Source organism: Lipotes vexillifer, unplaced genomic scaffold (genome assembly GCF_000442215.2).
Source record: "Lipotes vexillifer unplaced genomic scaffold, Lipotes_vexillifer_v1.1 scaffold584, whole genome shotgun sequence".
NCBI classification, from domain to species: Eukaryota; Metazoa; Chordata; class Mammalia; order Artiodactyla; family Lipotidae; genus Lipotes; species Lipotes vexillifer.
The window spans coordinates 3,280,973-3,297,334 of record NW_006783036.1 but is presented as its reverse complement, the minus strand read 5'-3'; the positions used below and the strand labels follow the sequence as shown (position 1 = coordinate 3,297,334).

Here is a 16,362-nt window from a genome sequence, read left to right as displayed (position 1 = left end):
CATAAACTCAACTGACGCCAACGACCTGAAGGCAGTGATGACACCATTGCCTGTAGAGCCCCACGCTGTGTCTCCAGCATGGCTACAGTGGCCAGTTCCTTTATTTACTTTTTTGGATTTTTAAAAGTTGAAATATAGTTGAATTATTATGTCAAGTGTACATCAAAATGATTCAGTTATACATATATATTTCTATTCTTTTTTCAGATTCTTTTCCATTATAGGTTATTACAAGACATTGCATATTGTTCCCTGTGCTATACAGCAGGTTCTTGTTGGTTATCTATTTTACATATGGTAGAGTGTGTCCCAAATTCCTAACTTATCCCTCCTCACCCCTTGCCCCTTTGGTAACCATAAGTTTGTTGCCAACGTCTGTGAGTCTGTTTCTGTTTTGTAAATAAGTTCATTCATATCATATTTTAGATTCCACATATAAATGATAGCATATGATATTTGTCTTTGTCTGACTTACTTCATTTAGTAGGATAATCTCTCGGTCCATCCATGCTGCTGCAAATGGCATTATTTCATGTGTGTGTGTATACACACACACACACACACACACACACACACACACACATATGTACCACATCTTCTTTATCCATTCCTCTGTCAATGGGCACTTAGATTTTTCCCAGGTCTTGGCTATTGTAAATAGTGCTGCAATGCGCATTGGAGTACGTGTATCTTTTCTAATTAGAGTTTTCCTCTTTTCCCAATATATGCCCAGGAGTGGGATTGCTGGATCATATGGTAACTCTATTTTTAGTTTTTTAAGGAACCTCCATACCCTTTTCCACAGTGGCTGCACTAATTTATGCTCCCACCAACAGCGTAGGAGGGTTTGGCCAGTTTCTTCAATGCTTGCCAACCACAGCCTGCCTCTATGAGACTGGCTCCTCTCACCAGTTGTACGATGCTTGAGATCCATCCCACGTCCTGTGTGTCTCAATAGCTGGTTCCTTTCCATGGCTGAGCACGTTCCCCCAGCTTCACTCTCAGGCTGCCCTTGCCATGGGTTGGCTTTCATGGGCCCATGTCCATACTTGCCATCTCTTCAGATACTGCTGTTTTCTCCTCTTCACTGAAAGGTTGTACTGAGTCAGACTTTACCCATCACAGTCCAGCAACTCTAATTATCATGCAGTTCATCAGGCTTCTTTTTCTGACTCAGCCTCTTCCCTCCGGCTTCATCATATACAGATGGATCCCATGGAGGAAAGCTAATTGCATATGGCGCCACTATTTTAGGTTGGTCAAACTAACAAGCAGCACGCATCTTAACCTTTTCCACCGCTTTATTTTTAAAAAGCTGAACATCTTTTATACATACACCACTGGAGCCTCTGCGTTTAGGGAGCTGGCTGTATCTTGCTGAAAACTCCTGGCTTACGTTAATATTTGCCAAATGTGATGATGGTTCCACCTCCATTTTGCTTCGCTCTATACACATTCAGTTCACCAGAGATGGAATAAATGAGGGATGAATGTCAAACCCCAAGCATAGACAGTCACCCACTGGTCATCATCAGGGATGTGCAAGGTCAACGTAAATGCAGGATCTTGATGAAGCCCATGCTGTGTAAACACTACTTTAAACCACATTGATTCAGGGCCCTAGGGTGGCTGCACACAGGTGCCAGATGACTTCTGCTCCACCACTGAGGTAAATTCTACAAGAAGGGCCTCTTCCAGGTGGAAAGTCCTATAAGGAGAACGCGTGCCATTTGTTGACTGTCTGCAGCAGCAGCAGGAGATGTAGCTTCAGTTATGGGCAAAGCACTTTTGGGACAACAAGGCAGCTTATTCTATAGTGAAGGACTGGGTTTCACGCCCGCTGTTAATGCCTTCTCTTCATGCATGTGGAGCTCACAGACATGCTCCAGACGAGATTCCCAGCACACGCCAAAGAAAGAAATGCCACAGCCTGCGTCGTCAGACGCTTCCATCCCCAGAATTCGCTTCATCAGATGGCCTGGTGGTGCACCTGGTCCAGGTGCTGTCAATGCAAGGCTCTGGGCTCCTGAGTCCTCTTAGCACCCTGATCCACAGCACTGAGACTAGAACCTACCTTCTGGCACCAAGAGACTCAAAATTATCTTTTACAGAGATGTTTTTGAATAAGAAAAAATTTGTGTATAACATGTTTATATATAAAAATTATATAGGGGCTTCCCTGATGGCGCAGTGGTTGGGAGTCCGCCTGCCGATGCAGGAGACGCGGGTTCGTGCCCCGGTCTGGGAGGATCCCGCGTGCCGCGGAGTGGCTGGGCCTATGGGTCGTGGCCGCTGGGCCTGCGTGTCCGGAGCCTGTGCTCCACAGCGGGAGAGGCCACGGCAGTGAGAGGCCCATGTACTGCAAAAAAAATTAAAAAATAAAAAAATTAAAAAAATTATATAATATTTATATAATTTATTGTATACACACACACACACACACACACATCTACACAGTTCCTGTTTCTCGTGCTTTTCATTCCATGGTGTAAATTCTAATATCCCTCCTGTATCCATTTCTTTTTGCCCCAAGGACTTCCTTTCCTGTATTTTGTAGTGCAGCTCTGCTGATCATCAATTCTTTCAGCCTTCTCATGTCTAAATAAGTCTTTATTTTGCCTTTATTTCTGAAAGCTATTTTTTGCTGGGTACAGAATAGAAAGTTTTGGAGTTTTTTTCTTTTGACACCTTGATATGTCTCCCTCGAGATCTTCTCAGTTGCTTGGTTTCTGATGAGAAATCTGCTTTCATCTTTGCCTTTCTTCCTCTGTACTTTATGTTTTTCTCTGGCTGCTTCCAAGATTGTCTCATTTTTTAATTGAGTTTTAAGCAATCAGGTCAGGATGTGACTTGGTGTCGTTTTCTTCGTGTTTCTTGTGCTTGGGTTTCAGTAACCTTCTTGGATCTCTGAGTTTATTGTTTTTCAGCAACTTGGTAAAATTTTCCACCATTGTTTTTTCAAATATTTTTTTTCTTCTCTTTCTCCCCTGCTTCAGGACTATTTTTTTTTTTTTTTGCAGTACGTGGGCCTCTCACTGTTGTGGCCTCTCCCGTTGCGGAGCACAGGCTCCAGACGCGCAGGCTCAGCGGCCATGGCTCACGGGCCCAGCCGCTCCGCGGCATGTGGGATCCTCCCAGACCGGGGCACGAACCTGCGTCCCCTGCATCGGCAGGCGGACTCTCAACCACTGCGCCACCAGGGAAGCCCAGGACTATTTTTTTTTTTATACACATTGAGCCACTGGAAGTTATCTCATAGCTCCCTGAAGCTCTGTTTGTTTTTTCAATCTCTTTTTTGCTATATGTCTCATTATGGGTAGTTTCCATAACTACGTCTTCAAGTTAACTAATCTTTTCTTCTACAGCATCTAATCTTTTAATTTCATCCAATGTATTTTTTGTCTCAGACATAGTTTTGCTATCCCTTGACATTTGACCTGTGTCTCTTTTTTATCTTTCATGCCTCAACTTAACATGCTCAGTCTTTCCTTTACTTTCCAGAACATACAGAATAGAGTTATGATAACTCTTTTTATATCCTGTTTTCTGATTCTGTCATCTCTGATGGACTTTCCTCCTCACTATAGGTCGTCTTTTTCTGCTTCTTTGCATGCTTGGGTAATTTTAAATTTTTTTATTTTATTTTTTATTGAAGTATAGTTGCTATACAATATTATATGTTACAAGTGTACGCTATAGTGATTCACAATTTTTAAAAGTTATACTCCATTTATAATTATTATAAAATATTGGATAATATATATATATTTGTATATATATTATATATATACATAATATATATATACATACATAGCACATCTTCTTTATTCATTCATCTGTTGATGGACAACTTAGGCTGCTCCATGCTCCATATCTTGGCTATTATAAATAATTCTGCTATATCTGGGTAGTTTTTCTTATTGGGTCCTAGACATTGTAAATTTTACCTTATTGGGTGCTGAATATGTTTCTATCCCCATAAATATTGTTGAGATTTGTTCTCAGACATAATTACTTGGAAACTGATACACTCCAGGCTTGGTTTTAAGCTCTGTTATGTAGGACCAGCGTGTCATTTAGATTTATTTTAGGGCTAATTTTACCCCACTCCTGTGCCAATATCCTTCTGAGTTCCCTACCCAATGCCCATGACTGTGAGGCTTTCCAGTTGGGTGTGTGGGGACAGGCACTGTTGCCAGCCCTGCATGACCACAGATGCTGTTACCTGTGATTCTTTTCTGTGGTTGTTTTCCCCGCCTGGGGTAGTTGGCTCACACACAGTGCTGATTGTTCTTCCACTGAATACTCAGAAGGGACCCTCTGCAGATCTCCAAACGCCCCCTCTGTTCATCCCTCTCTTGTTCATTACTCTGCCTGTGGACTCCAGCTGCTTCTGTACCCTCAAACCCCCAGTTCCCTCTCCTCAACTCAGGAAGACCCCAGGCTCTGTCTGGGCTCCCCCTCCCGGTGCCAGGCCTGGAAACTCTCTCCAGGCAGTAAGCTGGAGCAATCACGGGGCTCACATTGTTTGTTTCCCATCTCTCAGGGATTACAGCCTTGAACTGTTTGACGTCCAATGTCTGAAATCTGTTGATTGCATATATTTTGTCCAGACTTTTAATTGTTTCAGGCAGGATGGTAAATCTAGTTCCTGTTTTTCCATCTTGGCCAGAGGTAAAAGTTCATCAAGTATTTGCTGAATGTCAAGTATTTGCTAGGTGCCAAAGATTATTGAATGTCAGGCAGTCTTCTATACTTTGGGGATGTGTCTGAGGACAAAATCCAACATCTCTACCCTTGGGGAGAGCAGTGGTGGTCAAAAAATAAAAAATAAAATGTAAGGAATCAATAAATTATATGTACTATGGCATTGGTTTGCTCAGGCTGCCCTACCAAATACCCCAAACTGGGGGCTTGACCAACAGAAATTTATTTTCTCATAATTCTGGAGGCTACAAGTCTGGATTCAAGGTGTGGGCAGGACTGGTTTCTCCTGAGGCCTCTCTCCTTGGCTCTCAGGCAGCTAGTTTCTCCCTGTGTCCTCAAGTGGCCTTTCTTCCCTGCGTGTGTGTTCTAATCTCTTCTTATCGGACGCCAGTGTACAGATTAGGGCCCACCCATAGGACCTCATTTAACCTAAATCACCTCTTTAAAGGCTCTATTACCAAATACAGTCACATTTTAAGGTACTGGAGTTTAGGACTTGAACATAAGGATTTGGTTGGGGGGCGGGGTACACACAATTCAGCCCATAAGGCTGTTGGAAGGTAGAAAGTGCTGCAGAAAAAAAAAGAAAAAAGCAGAAGGTTTAGGGGGATCAGGGAACAGAAGTGGTACATTTTTTTAATAGAGCAGTTGGGTAGGTCTTACTGAGAAGGTGACATTTCTGCTCCAATGCAAACCTTAATGAATTCAGAAGGATTTTAGAGCCACCAGGAAACCAGAACAGCTTCCCCGGAGAGGGCTCACTCCAAGTCCTGGATTCCTGAAAGCTGCCCCCCTCTGTCAGAAGGGTCTGCTGACTCCCCCAAGGCTGGGAGGGGCACGGAAAGGAGAAAAGGACCATGGACGGGTCTTCCCAGACTGCACGCGGGCCCTGAGCCCTGTCCAAGCCGTAATTAATTGGTATACATGTTCTCAGAGTTTACAAATGTTTATTCTACAAAATCTAGGACTCAGATCCAATGAGAAAAGGCATTTTTCATGGTGAGAGTCTGGGTCTGATCAGGCCTCTTGTGACGGAGGGCAGCTGAACTGAACAAACGTCATGCTGGTCAGGACAAAGCATCTGGGAGACCATCATCTGTGCTCGAAATGAGCAGAGTCTCCAGAGCTGAGTTCACGCGAGGTCCCCACCACCCGGAAGGAGATGCTCGTCTGTGCACAGGCCACACGTCTAGGGACGTCTAGGGACGTGAGTTGGGCCGTGTCCGCCCCATCCTCACCAGCGCCCACCTCCCCCACTGCGTCCGCTCTCGGCCTCGGAACCTTCATCTCCAGCCTGTGCTCCCTCCTGGGGGAGGCCTGCAGTCTGGGCGTGACGTGGGAGAGGCCTTTTGAGCAGTCGGCTCTTCGGAAAGGTGATGACCACTGCCCCATCCCAGGAGCCAGCTGAGGGCACTGCACAAAGACAGACACGCCAAGGCCCCAACGTCACAATGTGTCTCCTGGTCTCCTCCCTGTTCCCCGCTGTGGACTGAAAAAAAAAAAAAAAAAGTGTAACCTAAAAGTTGAGAATTGTGTTTGATTTGGCAGACAAAACTGAGGACTTAAGCCTGAGATGCAGCCTCTCAGATCACACTGAGGGACTGATCCAAAGAAGTTTGAGAGGAGCCAGGATATTTAGAGGGTTTTGGAACAAAGAGCAGGTAGTCAGAGCATCAAAAGATTACTGTCGAATAAAGAAAACCAGACATCTCAAGTTAAGGGATTTAGCACTTTTCTACGCATGGGAAGATGCAAAATCTGGGCTCATTGGAATCATCCCTTTGACATGCACCTTAGCTCTCTGGGGCCAGTGTTCCGTGCTTTCCCATCCTGAGTCCCCTTAGGGTGCACCTCTGTGGGAGGCTGCAGTGGCTGAGAGCTTGGCAGTGGTCTGTCTCCGTCCTGAGTTCCTCAGGGCTCACCACTGAGGGCAGCTGTAGTGGCTGGATGGCTGCAACATATTTTTGCAGGCCACGTTTTTCATTCATATCACCCTCCCATCACCTCGGAAACTCACCCACAGAGGTTGCGAGAACCCAAGGGCTCAGGTCTGCCAGAGGTCAGGGTTTCCCCGAAGCCCCTTGGGATACCCTGATGCAGGGGCCCCAGAGGAGGCGCTGGCTGGAAGGGAGTGAGAGGTCTGCTCTGCATTTGGCTGTTTTGACCCCAGCCCGTGATTTCTTTCCAAATCGGTTGCATTGGAACAATTTCCTAAAGCTTTTACAACACACCCCTAAAACTTAAAGAAAAGCTTTGCCCTCCCCTTTCCCCCAAACCCACAAACCCTGAAGGAGGCACAGAAGACAAACAAACAAAGCGATCAAACTTCGTCTTTGAAACTCAGGCAGTAATGGACCTTAAACAGCGGGTCCATCTCCCAGGAGAGGACACTGCCTCCCACGCCCAGCACATCCAGACCAGAGGCCCGCGAGCTCGTCGAGGGTCCCTGGCACAGCCCGACCCCGCCACGGGAAGAGCTGCCCTTATCCTCTGCTCCCCTGTCCCTGACTGAGGATCCTGGCAGCTTCTGGAATATGCAGAAACCAAATCTCTGCCAAGTCAGTCCTCTTCAATGAGCTTAGGTTTAACTTTTCTAAACAGTTCCACTAATCAATATCAGACACAAATCGTATATTCGATGCTTGTAGGCAAAATATATAATCTGCTTAAGGAAGCAAACCAAGACAGTTTAGAAACTCCACCTTGCATTTTACAGATAGCCTTTCTTGGTCGTAAATGTGATTCTTTAAGACTCGGGGTTCGGGGTTCAGTTGGAGCCTGGGGCAAGGAAGAATGTGGGGCTTAAAAACAGCAGGCTGTGTGCACATCCCAGTTACAATCCTCCTCTATGCGGCAGGCTTCTCCGAGTCACCCGTCCACCACATACACACACACACGCACACACACGCACAAACACACACTCACACACGCACACCTCAGTTTCCTTATTTGTGGAATTGTCCATGGGGCGATTGTGTAAGGTTAAAATGCAGTTTGTAAAAAGGTTTCATTGATTCGTGATGGGAATATGATTTATTAACATGTGAATGTCCCCAGAGCCCAATGGAATAAAGAGAATTTTGACCTTGCTGGGTCTGCTGGCTCTGTGTCACCCCCGCTCTAACCCCCCCAGGGAGAGCTCTCTATTTGCCAGCTGGGTTTCAGGCTTTTTTATGATGTAGATTCGGGAGAGAGGGTACAAAGAGAGAGATCTCAAGAGGGAGAGAGAGGGGGCCGCTTCTTACCAGCTTGGTGAGTTCCAGGGCCCTCCCTTTGTTGAGGAGAAATATGGAGAATGGGCAATGCAGAAAGGAAACAAAAAAGAAGCCAGGCTGAATCTAGCACGTCGTAGAAAGCCGGGAGAGGGGGGCCGTGAGAGAGAGAAAGCCATCTTGTGAGATAGGCAAGGAGTGGGGGTTTTGCAAATGCTGGGATGAGGGAAAGACTACAGAGCATCCAGAGAGCGGGAGGAATTGGGGAGGGGAGAGATGAGAGGGTTTACTCCAGCCTCGCTGAGGCTCTGCAGTGTGTCTCCTGACGTGTGGTTTCCAAAGACACCAGCCAGGACTGGGATCCCTTTTCATTTCTTTTGTCGCTGAACTGCGGCTTCTGTGTGTGACTCAGTGCTGTGCCTGGGACACCTGGTGCCCTAGGTCTTTCCCGTATACACAGCCATCCATCCACCCATTCGCTCATGACCTCATCAAATACTGAGTCCCTGTTCTAGCTCCAGCTCTGTGGCTGGCCACGCATGAGGGTGGTGGTTACAGAGACATGCAATACACGTGCCTGGTGAGAGGAGGTGCCAGACCATGCCAGGGAATGTTTCCACTCAGAAGGTGCTGGGTGTCATGCCAGGGACAAGCACAGGAGGCTGTGAGTGCAGAGAGGGGCAAAAGTCCCTCTCTTAGAAAAGCTGCGTTGGAGAGGTGGGTCCAGAGGGACAAGGATTTACTGTCAGTAGGTCAAGGGATGAGGGTTGGGAGAGGCATGTGCAGGCACACTTGACTGAGGGAACAGCATGTGCAAAGGCCCAGGGGCCGGAACACGTGTGGCAAGTTTGTGAAGACTTAAGCATGGCAGAAGCTCTGACCAAAGTGCTGTGTAGTGAGAGACGAGAGTTTGGATTTTTACCTGAATGTGAAAGGTGTCAACAGAAGGATTTAAACCCGGGGATGAGAGGTTTTCATTTAGAAAGTTTGCTTTGGCAGCTGCAGGAAGAAAAACACCTGAGGGGTGAAGACTCCACCCACTGCACAAAGCTGAGATTTCTTACCTGCAGCCACTGCCTCCAGGGAGTCAGGCACAGGTGTGTGTGTGTGTGTGTGTGTGTGTGTGTGTGTGTGTGTGTGTGTGAATGCATGTGAGCGAGTGCATCCATATTCCAGTTCTGGGACCTTCAGCCGGGCTAGGAACACTGGACCACGTCCCTCCCTCATCCTCAGACCCAGTCCCCGATGTTCCTGGAGCAGGGGAGAAGCTGTGTGGGGCACAGCTGGTGGCCTGGGGCTGAGCAAGGACAGACGCTGCAGAAACAGCTGGAGGGGAATCAATTTGTCCTCTGCTACAGCCAGACATAAACCAATTAGAGCAGATCCAACAGGGGCCCAGTGCTGGGAGAAACGAACAGGAGAAGGGCAAACCTGGGCAGTTCATCCTTGCTGGGACCTTCCAGTTGCCTGCGGGATAAAGCCTGGGCTCCAGGAAGGTGGCCGAGACTGCCTCCGTCCTCTCCGCCCCCTCTGCGTCCTGCTGCCTCCCACCTCTCCTCACTCCACGTGGACACGCGGGCTGCAGAAAGTGTGGGCTCTGGCCGGGGGCCTCTTGCTGGTCCTCCCCTGGGAACGCTGCCCCTGCCTCTGCCAAACCCTCCTCCTGGCCCACCTGCTCCCAGGTGCCCTCCTCCAGCCCCGCCTGCCGGGTATCCTCTGGCCTCTGTTCAGTGATGGCTCCGGTGAGAGATGAGGGACCAGGGGCTGGACCCCAGGGCTCCCTTGGCGCTGCCTGACTGGAATCACTGTGACCATCTCCGGACCCCTCAGCCCCCCAGCCCTGGCCCGGCCACTGGTGGGCACCCAGGAAGTCTGGCTGCTTCTCGGTGGCCCTGCTGCCGCTCTGATCACAGTGCTTCCGCACTGGGCCCTCCCCCCCACTCCTCCCCCAAACCAGCCAGCTGTGTCCCGGGACTCCTCCCACCCTGCTGGCTCTTGGCACCCGTGCCAGCTGTGAGCCATCCCTGTGCGGCCCCTGTGGGCTGTGAGGCCCTGTTTTCCAGGAAGCAGCACCTCAGGGTCTGCAGCCTGAGACGGGTCCAGGCCAGGCCTGGGGGTTCTGGTTCCTCAAACGGGCCTTCCAGGGAGAGGGGGTATGAACTTAGGGGTGGCAGCTAGGAAGGGCTCCTGTGCTTCCTCTGGTGCCCGTCCAGTAAGCCGGGGGGGGTGGGGCGGTCCTGTGTCCCCATGCATGTTGCTGCCACCTCTTCCCTGTCCCCACGTCCCTTCACACCCACCGCTGGTTTCTTGGCCGCTGAGTGGGTGTTCCCGCTGGTGGTTGGCATGCTTGCTTCTTGAGTGCCTCCTGCCTGCCAGTGTGGGGCAGGGAACCAGGACTCACCGTCCCAATTTAGAGGACAGGAAGTCACGTGGGTCTTGGGAGAACTCTGTGAGCAGTCCTTGAGGGCTGCCTGGAGGAGGGGATGCTTGGGCTGGCACTGAAGGACAAAGTGCCCCCGGTGCAAAGGGAGGAGGGGTCCCATCCTCATGGCTTCACATCTTCTATGTGCCCTGTGCTGTCCTTCCCACCTGGCACCCCCCCCCCATGGAGTCCCAGGGCTCTGGCCCTACCCACCCACTGTCCCAGCCACTCAGGACGGCCACGGGACCAACTTTCCAGGGCCTCCTTTGGTCCTTGCAGAGACACAGAGAGCCCAGGAAGCTTCTTTCACTCTGTTTTTTTGGTTGTTGTTTTGTCTGTCTTGTTTTAATCTCTCTCTCTCTAAGGGAAAAATCCACGGAGAACTTCCAGTAAATAAAATCACCCACCTCGTTCCAAGTGAATTGGTGAGTCAGCTGCTGGCTGATTTGATGTCAGGACTGAGTCTCTACCGTGGGGACTCACAAGCCTCCAAGAATACATGTGTGAACCCCTAGGTTCAAGGACTAGAGCCTGAGGACCCCTCAGACAGGCCCACAAGGCCCCCGCCTCCCCCTCAGCTTCCCTCCCACCCCCCACTCGTTCTGCTGCAGTGCCGCCCACCCCGAGCCCGTGATCACCCTCAGCGCTCCCCCCCGCCGCCCCCGCTTCCTTTGGGCACAGTACCTTCCCTGTCTCCGTCTGGAAGTTGCTTTCCCCCTTACTTGCTGGCCTGGCAAGCTCTTCTCATCCCCACGAGCCATCCCCGGCTGCTTCCCAGCCCCGCCCCCGGCTCCTACCCAGAGGGCGTGGACAAGAGCGTCCCCCCCCCCGCCACCCCCGGCTCCCCAGGCAGGTTCCTGCCCCCTCAGCACATCCCTAGGGGTCCCTGCACTCTTCCGTGCAACCTATTCACATTTGCCCCACACCCCTTTCTAAGGCTGAGCTGACCAGTGGAGCTCTGTCACCCCCAGATCCACCTACAGAACTGCCACCCATGACAGGTGACACGCTCTGCCCCAGGACAGGGCTGCCTGGCTCAGAGTTACCTCCCATCCTATCAAAGCCACTGCTGGGCCTGGGCCACGGAGGTACCTACGCATGACCAGTAGTGGCAAGAACCTCCTCGCCTGCCATCTTCAGCAAGTCAAAGAGCCCTGGAACCACAGCCTGAGCGGTGTACCCCAGAATCACCGCTAAGTCTAGGGGGACACAGGAGGGAAGAATCATAGAACTGGCGGGGGTGGTGGTGGTTACAGAGCCCTGGATATCCTGCCACCTGTGGCGCTATGATCTTCTGAGAGCCTCAGGGGCCTCATCTGTAAGTGGGCTGCTAGAGCCAATGGAACGGGGCTGTGGACATAATCTCCTCCCCAGGTCCTGCACACAGTAGGTGCTCAATGAAGGCACAAGGACCTGCCACATGCTGCAGGTGGCATTGCACCCAGCTCCATCCTCAGGCACGACTGTCTGAAGCTCACTGTCCCCTTGCAGGCTCTGTGGTTTGGAGACGTGCCCTCAGCTTTCACCAGGAGTGGTTACAAGGAGCACTTTTATGAGACTTGTCATGGCATTTGCTGTCCAGATGTTCTTGGGGACTTTATCCATTTTTCATTTCTGGGCCATCTAGATGGAGCCTCATGGGAAAAGCATCTTTCAGAGCCAAGGCTGGAAAAGTCTGTCTGCTTTCCAGAGCACTGAATGACCACCACATTTGATGGAGCATTTTCCTAACACAGACATATACGGAGGCACCGCTCTGGCCAGCCCTTGGGACAGTCACCTCCAGGCTGATGGACTGGTCTTGTCCGCCTTCCCCAGGGGTCTCACACAATCCCCATGTGACTTGATGGGGAGAAAGGAGGGAAGGCTTTTCCTAAGGGATAGTGAAGACAATCGAACTGATCCTATTTCCCTTTTCACTTTGGCTGCCAGGAACCTCAGAGCCAAATTGAAGACTCCAACCAAAGCCTCTGTGCCAGACCTACTGGCCTGCATATTTATGTTCCACTTTTCTCATTGTAGTTCAATTCCTATTGTCATTTATATTTCCTCTAACCTGGAAACATCTGTGTGTTTTCATTTCACTCATTTTTGCTGTATCTTGCTTGGAGGCTGATGTCATCCTTCAAGTAAGGCAGGGTTTTGTTTTTGTTTTTGTTTTTTAAACATCTTTATTGGAGTATAATTGCTTTACAATGGTGTGTCAGTTTCTGCTTTATAACAAAGTGAATCAGCTATACATATACATATATCCGCATATATCCTCCCTCTTGCGTCTCCCTCCCACCCTCCCTATCCCACCCCTCTAGGTGGTCACAAAGCACAGAGCTGATCTCCCTGTGCTATGCGGCTGCTTCCCACTAGCTATCTGTATTACATTTGGTTGTGTATATATGTCCATGCCACTCTCTCACTTCGTCCCAGCTTACCCTTCCCCCTCCCCGTGTCCTCCAGTCCATTCTCTACATCTGCGTCTTTATTCCTGTCCTGCCCCTAGGTTTTTCGTAACCCCTTTTTTTTTTTTTTTTAGATTCCATATATACGTGTTAGCATACGGTATTTGTGTTTCTCTTTCTGACTTACTTCACTCTGTATGACAGACTAAGGCAGGGTTTGAAGAATGTACAGACCCAACCACTGCCCCCAAATCCCACATGGCCCCCCAGTCCCAGGAGCAGACCCTCCACTTCCCCCTCCGTCTCTTCTCCTAAGGTCACGTCCATTCAGAACCTGCAGTGAATGCTGTCTTTGGAGGGAGGACGCATGGACCCACACTCCAGAAGGAATTTTTGACTCCCGGAACTTGGAGCCTAACGGGATGCCTGGCCCCAGGCCTTCATTCTGGGTGACAAAGAAGCCAAAAGAGGGTGGGTGGCAGGTCTTAGGTCACACAGCATGATGGTGGCTCTTAAGGCGTTCGCCCACACAGGGCGTGCACCAGCTCGCCCACCACCAGCTTCCAACAAGGCAACGGTCTCCTGAATGGAAATCCTACATAAGCATGAGGCTCATTTATTATGATGACTGGGTGTCAGTTGCCTTGGCTATAGAGGCTTTGGGACCAGAATGAAAACTGTAGACAGGGGGATGTTTCTGCCTGTCAAACCTTTCAGCAACCACCCTGAAAGCAGCCACCAGTCCTCACCGTGGGGCCGGTAAACATAGTTGCCAGGGCCACCATGGAGCGGAAATGGCCAAGTCCACAGAAGCAAGGCTTGGTTTGTGAGAAGGAAAGGAAAAGAAACTTTCAAAACAATACCTGTTTGAGCTCTTCAGCCCACTTCCCTTGCTTATTTCCGGCAACCTGGAATGCTTTGTGACATGCTGCCAGCGGGCAACTGCAGTGCACGTATGCATGCCTGCTCACACAGGCAGGTGCTGGCACACGCACCCCTGTGCGTGGGCACATGCATTCACACACACACATGCTCACACAAAGCACACTCTTGTGCACACACTCACACGCACACATAAAGCACATGCCCATGCTCATACACATACATGTGCCTGTGCTCACACGTGTGCACCCGTGGTCACGCACGCGCACACACGCCTGCATGCGCAGAGCACGAGAGCGCTGTCTAATGGGAGGCCAGTCCCTTCCCGAGCCATCACCGGTGATTAATGTGGATGCGGTAATGGCTCCGGGGGCTGTTCTAATCCCGTGTTGAGCAGCATTCTCAGCCCCAGTAGCCGGAGTCTGGGAAAAGCTGCGCCTCACTGTCAAAAAATATTGGCAGCTGGAAAGCAGAGCTTGCAAAGCCCAAGAGAACTGCGGAGCTTTTTGGAGCTGCGGCAAAATGATAGCCGCAACGCGCCCCTGTCCTCAAGGGCTCCCTGAAAACCCGACCCCCAAGGGGATCTGAGGTCCCTGGAGCCCACACAGACCTCCCTCGCCCCTCCCCACCCAAACAGCTCCTTTCAGCACATTCTGGCTCCTGCCCTGAGGTGGGGGGCTGCTGGCGAAGGGTGCCTGGTGGGCATTTCCTGGGGCGGGGGGTGGCCCCTCGCCCGCCCCCTCCCTGTGTCAAGCCGCGGGGCGCCCCTCCTCTCCGAGCCCACCCAGAACTGGGACTGAATCTTGGTGAAAAAGATCGATGGCAAAGGACCAGAGCCCTGGGGAGGTTCCTGCCAGGCGGAGGCCTGGGAAAATTGAAAACATCACATCAAGAGTGTCTCGGGATGTAGGAGCCCAGAGTGGCATCTTGAAAGAAAACATCAGTCTGGGTTACTGCATTAATAATTCAGGGCGCGGGGGACGGGGGGAAGAGGAGACCACCTAGCCTGATAGCAGTAGGGGTCCCCGGGGACCTTGCTGCCCCCTTCCTGGGGTGTGCTATGGGAAGGGGCCAGCAGATTTGAATCCCCACCCTGTGCTACGTGCTTTACACAAACTGATCTTCACGGCAACCCCGGGGCCGGGTGGGCGGTGCCAACTGGTCCCCACGTACAGAAGAGGAGGGGCTGGGCCTGAGGCCCCGCGGCTCCCCATGGCCACCCCGTGGGGGGACCAGAATGGGGCCTGACCTCCTCCACTTACCCCCTGGGGCCCCGGCCCACCAGGCATACTTCTGTGAGTGGAAGCTGTAACTACACTTGTCTGAACTCAGAGCTGAACAAGGTATGGGAGCAGGGTATGGGATTGGGGTGGCAGTGAGGTCGTAGCCGGAGCAGAGAATCCCAGAGAGGGTGGGCTCAGCCTTGCAGAGAACAATGTGGTGGAGGTCCGAGCCGTGAGGGGGCAGAGGGTGCCCAGGACCCAGCGGATGCAGTCTGGCTGGACAAGGGGCTTCCCGGAAAGGCAGGGCTTGGCGGTGGGCCCTGACAAGGGGCTGGCCCCCCGTCAAGCAGTAGGGCCTGTCCCAGGACGCCCAGCTGGGCCGCCCAGAAGGGGAGAAACAAACGGAAAAGTCACAATCCCTGTATTCCCAGGAGGGTATTTGGCGCTTCTGTGTGTGTGCAAAGTGTGTGTGGTGGGTGTGCGTGTGCACTCTGTGTGTGTGATTGTCTATGGGGAGGGGCTGTGATCACAGATATGAGGGAAGTTCCCAGCCCCAGGCAGAGCCCTGGCCCCAAGCCCTCTGGGGCAGGACAGCCGGGGTCCTGGGCTGACCACCGAGGGGGTCCTCTCGCCTGCCCAGGCTGTCTCCCTTCTGGACAGGGCTGGCCGGCCAGCACCTCCGGGTGGATCCCTGCCAGGTGTCCTGGCTCACACTGCCCCCCAGTGGCCATCCTGGGTGCCCAAGGGCCTGGGGCCGGAATGGACAGAGAGCCGGCAGACAAGGTCCCAGAGTGACCAAGGCTACAGTCCATATGGGGGTCTGTAGCCTTGGTCACTCTGGTAGGGGGTCCAGGCCCTATGGTCCCTCTAAAAAAATGGCAGATATTCTGGCCTGAGACCTCCGGACCCACCAAGATGGTACCCGACACCTTCCACCAACCTCGGAGACTGAAGAACCAGCCCCCTTCAACTGCCTGTACTGCCAGAGAATGGGCCAGCCCTCCAGTCCACCAGCATCTCATGGAGGCCTCTGCTCCATCACATCCCTGCCTCAGACCTCGGTTGCCGCATCTGGATCGGCATGGTCTGGGGGTCCTCGCAACTCAGACATCTTGTGAACTTAGGACTGCAAGATCTGCTGGTGAGGGTCTGGGAGCTGCTGGGGGATGGAACCCTCAGACCCCCCTTGGACAGGACCCTTGAGGCCCCTCCAGGGTTGGGCCGTGCATCCACTCCCAGAGCTGCAGTGGGAAGGGACCAATTTCAGGAAAGAGAGTGCCCAGCAGAGAAAAGCACTTGTGAGTGAGAGGCAGAGTGGTCCTTTCACGGCCAAGGTGACAGAGGGGGCGGCCAGCAGGCAGGGGGGCAGGGGGCGGGGGAGGCTATTCTCCCACCACAAAAGTTCCCCCAAATGGCCAGGGTCATGGTCAGAACTTGGCCTTTCTTGCAGGGTTGCCAGATAAAATACAAGAGTTACATGTGAGTCTCTGAGAAACATGCAATATTTGGGACATATATAT

General features: G+C 51.6%; 1 pseudogene; it reads right to left on the bottom strand.

Annotated features, from left to right (window-relative positions):
- Window positions 1-13,522, bottom strand: part of LOC103073671 (AKT-interacting protein-like) — a 47,848-nt pseudogene extending 34,326 nt beyond the window's left edge.
- Window positions 13,523-16,362: the final 2,840 nt, after the last annotated feature.